We start from the raw sequence: 8,398 nt of genomic DNA on the forward strand, positions 1-8,398 counted from the left end.
TGTTAAAACATATATGCTAAGGTCTCTATTCATGTGGTTTTTGGTAATCAGGGACTCTTTTATATTAATTTTTGCTTTGCCACTGTGCAATCTACTGCTCACTCTTGGGAAAATCCCTCACTTCTCCACACCTCAAATTCCCATGGGGAGAAACACCCAAGAGTTCAGCACTCTGGGCTTCTGTCTGGCTCCTTACTCACTGCTCTTCCTTGTTAATGTCTCCTTGGAAGAAGGGAGGGTAACTTGTCTAACTGGCAAATGTAATGGGTAATTTTATGCATCAAGTTGAATGAGCCATAGGTGCCCAGACATTTGGGCAAATATTATCCTGGGTGTCTGTGAGGGTATTTCTGGATGAGATTACCATTTGAATCTCTAGACTGACTAAATCAGATTGCCCTTCCTAACATGGGTGGGCCTTATCCAGACAATTGAAGAACTGAACAAAATAAAAAGGTTGAGTAAAAGAGAACTACCTGACTATTCCAGTTGAAACATTGGTCCTTTCCAGCCTTTGTGCTCATTCTGAAACATTGGCTGCTTTGGGGTCTCAGGTCTATCGGCTCTCATATTGGAAGTACACATCCACTTTCCTTGGTCTCCTGCTTGCTCAACTTCTCAGCCTCCATAATTATGTGGGCCAACGCCATACCATAATCTCTTTATCTATACTCATAAATACATCCTGTTGATGCTGTTTCTCTGGAGGACCTCGACTCATACAGCAAGCTTGGGAGATGATCCTGGGGTACTTTGGAAGGAGTCAGCATGCCTTGAGGAATCCCGTTCTCTTTCTACGGTGCTAAAAGCTTAGTAAACAAATTCGGTAATCAATTTAACACAGAGTGCTGATTATGTTAACAAGTTCTGTGTGACCATTTCTTCAATCAGCTTAATCTGTAATGAAGTTGATATTTGATCTGCATCTTTCTGAGTGTGCCTCTATAAAATGGTTGTAAACATGAGGCACGGAAGGGTGTTATTATTTATGGAGACTAAAACCTCAATGAACATGCTTAAGAAATATCTGTGGATGGAAGAAATGAATGTGTACAACAGAAGGCCTGATCAATACCCTTTGTGATGGTTCTACATCTTCCACAGAGAAGATAGGTTTGCCCAGTGCTCCATGGGTACTAAATCTGATGGTCAAGAATATGCACATTTGAGTCTCACAAATGTATCTGTAGCATGTAACTCTGTTAAAAACCCTTAGAGGTATGAATCATTAGAGGAGTCTGACCTTTAATGGGTAAGCATTATACAGGCTATTCCGTATGCTTCCACATCTTTGCATTTCTGTAGGTATCAGCACTTGACTTAGAGCTAATCTTAGTCTATCATTTAATTTTAAAGTTTCCTTTGGAATGGCCATCCATAAAAATTACCCATGCTTTTCCAGGACAGTGCTCTGCTTCCATAACCCTATTTTTCTGTATATGCAATTATGTATGGGAAGACTGGAGAGGAAAGAAAGAAAGAAAGAAAGAAAGAAAGAAAGAAAGAAAGAAAGAAAGAAAGAAAGAAAGAAGAAAGAAAGAAAGAAAGAAAGAAAGAAAGAAAGAAAGAAAGAAAGAAAGAAGAAAGAAAGAAAGAAAGAAAGAAAGAAAGAAAGAAAGAAAGAAAGAAAGAAAGAGCCTATGCCTGTGATTGAAAAATGTGAAGATTTCCCATTGATTCTTGAAGAGAGCGTGGTAATATAACCAGAGATACAATCACAGTCATTCTCCTGATCTGCAAGTTCATTATAAAGGGACCTAAGACTGTGATGGGCATGAGGGGATCAAACTTCCCCCTCTCCCCCCAAAATTGTCAGAATGTGAGAGGTAAAAGACATTAGTGCCCCCCCCCCTCCAAAGCCAGTGAGGGCAGAGTACTGTAATAAGTTCTCTTTGGTTTAGGTCATCTGACCAGTAGAGAAAGGAAGGAGAGAGGGAAGGAGGGAGGGAAGAAGAGGCTGCATGAAACATACAAGTCACAGATAAAATCACTTTGGGTTTTGAACACTTGACTCCCAGTTATTGAAATGGAATTTCAAGAATGATCCCGAAGGATCACGACTCAAGAGAAAAACTTCCTTTCCTCTCCTTCCTTGTGTTGAAACCCAGGACTCTACCCCCAACAAGTCACCCAGGGACAGGCCTGCTTGGCCCTAATGACAGCCTTCTCACCAGGAGCATCACGAGAACTACAGCCCCTGCCAGGAGCGTCTGGCACCAGATTCCCCTCCAACCCAGCGCCTAATGCCAGTACACGTTCTACAGCAGCTTCACTGATGCCTCAGTGAGCCAGTTTGGCATTTCCCACCGGGTAAGGAGCTGCCATTTACTTATGCCCAACACTAATCCAAACATGAAACGATCTCAAGTAAATGGCCAACTGGGCTGATGATAAGAAAGTTTACAAATGAAGCTTTCAAGGAGACCTTCTTTCCACCACCACATGCAACTGTAAGCTACAGATTTCACACCTGGAAAGGAGGGCAGAGAGCAAGATGCTGTTCACAAGCGTGGTGCAGAGGGGTTTGCTTGCCTTCTTGTCTGCGTGGGCCCTTTAGCTCACCTCCTTCTGGCAGGTGAGCTGTAAGTCAAGCGCTGATACATCCAGAAATGTAAAGCTGTAGAAGCATATGGAATAGCCCGTATAAAGGCCCAAGTGCACAGAGAGGAATATCAATACGCCCTCCTTTCCAATGATCTAGCCAGTGAGACAGGTACACACCCAGAGAGAGGTGAACACATTTCAGGCGACCTGCCTCTACTTGGAGCAAAGTGGGGGTTTCAAAGGAGAAAATGGTCAACTGCCTTGGGGAAGAGGCAGGGAAGGGAATAGTGTGCAGAGGACCCCACCATAAAGTTCCGTGGTTTTCCAGCTGTGCTTCTCGGAGTGCCAGCGGCCTTCTCAGAGTGCATGGGCCTTCCTCTGTAGCTTCCAACAGAAAGCATCACTACTTATCAATTTTCTACCGAAGTGCCAAAAGATGCAATTAAAAAAAAAAAAAAAGATATTGTTGGGATGCCTTGCACATAAATTCCTCAAGATGGATATTTTACTATATGTTGGCAAATTGAATTTAAATAAAAGATATAAATAAATAAAAACATATATACATATGATGGATATTTTATTCAGGAAAAGTACAAGATTTGCTGCTTGGGAAGGAAAGTGAGCCTGTGTGAGCCGAGGTCTGAAAGTCTACAGAGAGAGAGCTGATCTCCTCTGGGCAAGAAATAGGAATCCGTGATGGTCAGAGATGGGAAGGGAGACCCAAGTGGGAGGCCCTGGGGGAAATGAGTGAGGGCAGCATGACCAGAGGCTGAATCCCAAGTTTAAAAAAAGAAAAGACAAAAAGCTTTTAGTGGCATGAATATCTAATAGGAAATTTGAACTATTTGTAAGTGCTTGCATTTTCCCAAAACACTCCACAAATTCTTCTGGATACACAGAGACTCACAGGACTGTAGTTGCTGTTGCTTTTAGGGGAAATTAAGGTAAAGAGCTAAATTTTCTGCTTGAATCTGTGAAGCGCCATCCCTCCCCGGTGGCAGTGGGGCCCACGGGAGGAGGCCCCAGGAACGAAGGGGGTGCATGTTGCACCTGAGCCTCCTTTTCTGGGTCTCAAAGGCCAAGGAGATCCTAACTTCAGGGCCAGGCAACTAAAAATTTCATTTGAAAAGAAAAAACGGATTAGGTCTGCAGCTGAAACTAGTTTGAAAGTCCTCTCTTTAAAATCCAAGCTCTTCATTTAATGATGAAAAAGCACAGGCTCCAGAGAGAGCAAGGGGCCTGTGTGAAGTCAAGCTCCATCCATGGACCAGCAGAATCAGACCTGGAACCCACTTCTTCTGACCCAAAAGAAGCCGGGCCTCTGTCTGTTGTGCCACATTTAGGCCCAGCGATCTGCTATAACCACATTGTTTAGCAGGAGCACGAAGGTTGAACAAGTCTCAATCACATCCTGGCAGCGTGGAGCGCAGCACGGCCTGGCCCCAGGAACACGGGTTCTGGAATCAGAGACTCCACAGACTGTGCTGTGCCATCTTGGCAAGTGATTTAATCTCGCTGAGATTAGATTTAAAATCCTTGAATGATCGAATCTCACTCAGGTTATCATCTGTGAAGGGAACAATAATACGTGCCATGCAGGCAGGACTTTTTAAAAATTTAATAAAGCAATATATGTCAAGTATATGGCCACATAGTAAACAATGGATAAATGGAAGCAATTCTTATCATTATCGAATAGAGACCTTTACAAATGCACCGCAAGATTTATTTTTAAATGCTTTTGGCTTAATTATAAGACTAATACATTTTCATTATCCGTAATTGAGAAAATATAAAGGAATCTTAAAAAGAGAAAAAAGGATTTCCACATTCCTACTACCCTGTAAAAACCACTGTTAGCATGTTGATGTATTTCAACAGGAATGATTTAGAATGTGCCATTTCTTGTGCCTTGTAACCTTCCAAGAGCACTCAATTTAGAATAAAAATTTGGCAGGAATGCATTCTCTTCTAAAACCAATTTCTTGTTGTTTTTTTTTATTTTGGGGGTAGTGGGAGGAGAGAAATTATACACGGGTATAAACTATGTCAATATAAACATTATCACATTTTAAAATCGTATTTTCATCCTTTTTTACAACTGGATTTGCAGAGTGCTTTATTATCCATTAAACAAGGTCCCATGTAGTATCTTCTTTGATGCTCTTAATAGTCCAGGGCACCAGGTGCTGTTATTAGACACATTTTACAGATGAGGAAATTGAGGATCAGGAAAGTTAAATGATTTACTCTAGGTCTTTCAGGTAGTAAGAGCTTGGACTGCAGCCTAGGATTTCTGACTCAAAGCTGGTACCTCTCTGCTAATTATCCGTACCAATGAGAAGTCTCTCTAATTAGCCTTAATCATCTGAACGACCTCAAAGATAAATCAGGAAAGAGCACAGGGAGCTATGAAAGCATGGGAGTACGAGTCAGGAGATCCTGGTGTAATGCCTCTTTTCAGGATTGGCAAATCACTCACCCTGTCTGGATTTAAGAGTTCTTCATTTATCCAAGGAGAGGGGATGGATTCTTTGGGGCAGGGTCATAGCTTCTAATACTGAATTCTATTATTTTAAAGCACATGAAAAGCACACATCCTCCTAACTTGTAAAAACATTTTGATATGATGCATTAAAAACATTACCCTCTAAAGATCTAAAAGACTACAGTGAAACAGCTTCCACCTAAAATGTCAACAACCTCCGATCTGGTCCAAGTGATGGAATGCACCAGTTCAAGTCCTAGGTCTTGGGTCACCTGTAGTCCCTGGGAGAAGAGCTTCTTTCGGAAATCTGCGGTGCTCTGGGCCCCAATTTGGCGGAGAGAATTCAGCACAGCATGAGGACCTCGAGTGGAATTCCAAATGTGGATATCTTTTTCCAAGAGTGTGGTACCCACCCGACTGAATCCTTGATGACTGTTTTATGATGTGCTATCTTGTTATTAGCTGGATATCAATGTGGGCCTTTAAGAACACGTATACTTTCTGGACCAGATTTTATTAAGAGATGCTGAGGTTGGCTAAATGCTTTTTGAAGGGAAGATGGGGGAAGAATTGCTGAACTTAGCCAAGATCCTTTGAATCTGAACATGGGAGGCCGAGCTCTAAATCCAAGAAATGCATGTGTGGATACAGTCTCTGAATCCAGGACCGCCAGCCAGGTCAATTCGGACACCAGCCCCCACCAAATATGGATGAACCGTGTCCTCCTGAGCCTGAGACTCAGCTGACCTCACACTACAGGAGCTCCTGGACTCCAGGAAAACCCCGGCAGGACGCGGGACCAGCTGCTGAGCGGTAGAGGGAGGGGTACGTGGTGGCTCTCTCCTATACTGAAACAGCAAGGCCCTTCCTGTGAACACTCTTCATTTCCTAAGTTTCAAACAAATGCAAAGGAGTTGATTTTCCGAGCCATACGTTCAAGGTCTGCCTTTGCGTTGTATTCCTGTTTCTCAGCCTGGCTCCCAAGGCTGCCGTCTATCAAGACACCCTCTCCTACCATTCCCCTGCCATGTTTGCCTATCCTCCCAGGATGAACTCTGTTCTCTTCCTACCCCTCCCCACGGTAGAGATAACACCCCCCCCCCTTCCTCGCCATCTATCCAAGGCCTTACCATCCTCCAAATCTCAGAAATCATCATAGCTTCTTCAGGAAGCCTCCCCTGACTAGTAGGCTTATTGAAAGCTGGCCTCTTAGATGCTGACAGCAGCCACTATCTGTGCCTTACCTTCAGTTCTTAATCACACAAGGTCCTTCGTTACCCATGTGTGTACTATAAAGCTCATCAGCTCAGCCACGTTATCATTTCCTTAAGAATGAGCACTCTGCCAGAGAGTCCTTCGGTGCACACGGAGAGAGGCAGAGGAACATGGAGTTGAGAAGCCAAGCTTTTTGGACGGATGCTTCACTAGTACGCGACCTTGGTCAGGGGTCTAATATGCATGTGCACCTCTGCTTTCTCATCTGTAAAATGGGGACGACAGGATGTGCCTCATAAAGGTGTTGGAGGATTTTAGGAGTTTTTTCCGATAGCATGCTTAGCATAGGACCTGGCGTGTCTTAAAACACTCAATCGGTGTTGGCCATTGCATACAGAATGGGCTCACCCTACTACGGGCTCCACGCTGTGGACCCTGGGGTACACATATACATCAGGCACTGGGGAGTGGGGGTGGAGGGCATCCCTGGACTCAAATAATTGAACTACAACGTGATCTGCATGATCATAAAGGAAAGTATGAGAAACGGCGCATCCCCTGGCGTCTGACACAGGGCATTGCTATACTAGGTGCACAATCCATGAGGAATGATGATTTGATTTGAGTGGTGCTGGTTGAAATCTATTAAGTTAGTAATCACATACACAGTACCTCAAAAGAGTCCTTTAGTGGCTTTATAATGCAGAAACCACAGACGGGTTCAATTTGGCAGTGTTATTAAGCAAATAAATGGATTTTTAGATATTTAACTTCTAATCATATGTGAACTTCAGGAAGCTAAATGCTCCAATGACACCGCTAAATACCTCTTTGTTATAAAGCCATGGTCTGACTTTTGAGGCAAAGTTGAGGACCTAAACTCAACCCCATTAGTTCATATTTTGTCCAAAATGCAGTTTATAATGAAGTCAGCAAATTAGGTCCCTTGACCATAAACCTCACAGAAGGAAAGCAAACAGAGCATGAATCAAAAGGCTTTAGACAGCAGTTGGCTATTAGTAACATATAAATTAAGTGTAAAATCAAAGGGGAGGGGGTGAGTTCCAGTGGTTTTGGTCTCCCCGTAACTTAACACAAACAATCTGAATACAAATAACAGGAACGGTAACGATAGCAATATAAGCTCTTTCGTGATGTTTCTGACAAAATGACAAGCTCAGTAAGTTTGCACGAGCCTCATTTTTAAGTCTCTGCCTCTGTCCCTAACTTGTCAGCTGCTTGTTCCAAGTTGTCATAGCCCATATGGTGTCGAAACAACACAAGCCACTCGGAGACCTCGCCTGTATTTTTGAACAATGGGGTGAGTCACGGTTAGCCACAAGTGTGATTCTATTACCACTGGCGGTTTGTATCACCAAACTTGCACAACTCCGCCTGAATCATGCTAATTAAGTTTTGAGTGCTGCTATTTCAAGTTATTGCATTCGCCCCTAGAGTCACATCGAGTGGGAACTTGGCCCGTTGCTTTCAAAGGAGTTTGAAGACTCACATGCCGGCCCCACTGCTTTCCTACATATTTAGAGGTTGTTAGAACACCCTGCAATCGCTCGGCGGACTCTAGAAGCTTCTTCCCAGTCTCTGCGGTCTATTGGCTAAATTTATATTGACGGATACTTCAGAGCACGGATTATTGAGCTAATAGACCACAACGACTCACTATTGTGTACACCACAACCGTCACGCCCGCTTATAAGGCAGATCTGTTCCGTGTGACTGGAAAGAAAGAGATACACCAGAGAACACTTTTGAAAAGTCACCTCACAAGCCCTGATCATGTTAGTCGTATAAAATCATCTGTCGAGAAAACCTGGAGCGCTCCAAGAACACTCATGCCTCATAATGGCCTGTAAATGTTTTTGTAAGAGTTCCAAAAAAGTGCACAACCAGTACATTTCTGTTTTCTATTTTTGTGCCTTGAAAAAAAAAAAAAGTAAAAATAGCCAGAGGGCTGGGTCTTTTTTATTTTTTTTTATTTTTTTTCCCCCCCGCCTTTGACAATTTGTGAAAAAATAAAAAGTTCACTCTAAGGCTGAAACTTCGCATGCCAAGTTTTTGCTTGGAACTAATTTTTATGACTGAGTTATAAAGCCCCTGGAAGGGGGGTGGGGGGTTCAAGTGGAAATGCTG

This window comes from Vulpes vulpes, chromosome 3, assembly GCF_048418805.1.
Source record: "Vulpes vulpes isolate BD-2025 chromosome 3, VulVul3, whole genome shotgun sequence".
In the NCBI taxonomy this organism is placed as follows: Eukaryota; Metazoa; Chordata; class Mammalia; order Carnivora; family Canidae; genus Vulpes; species Vulpes vulpes.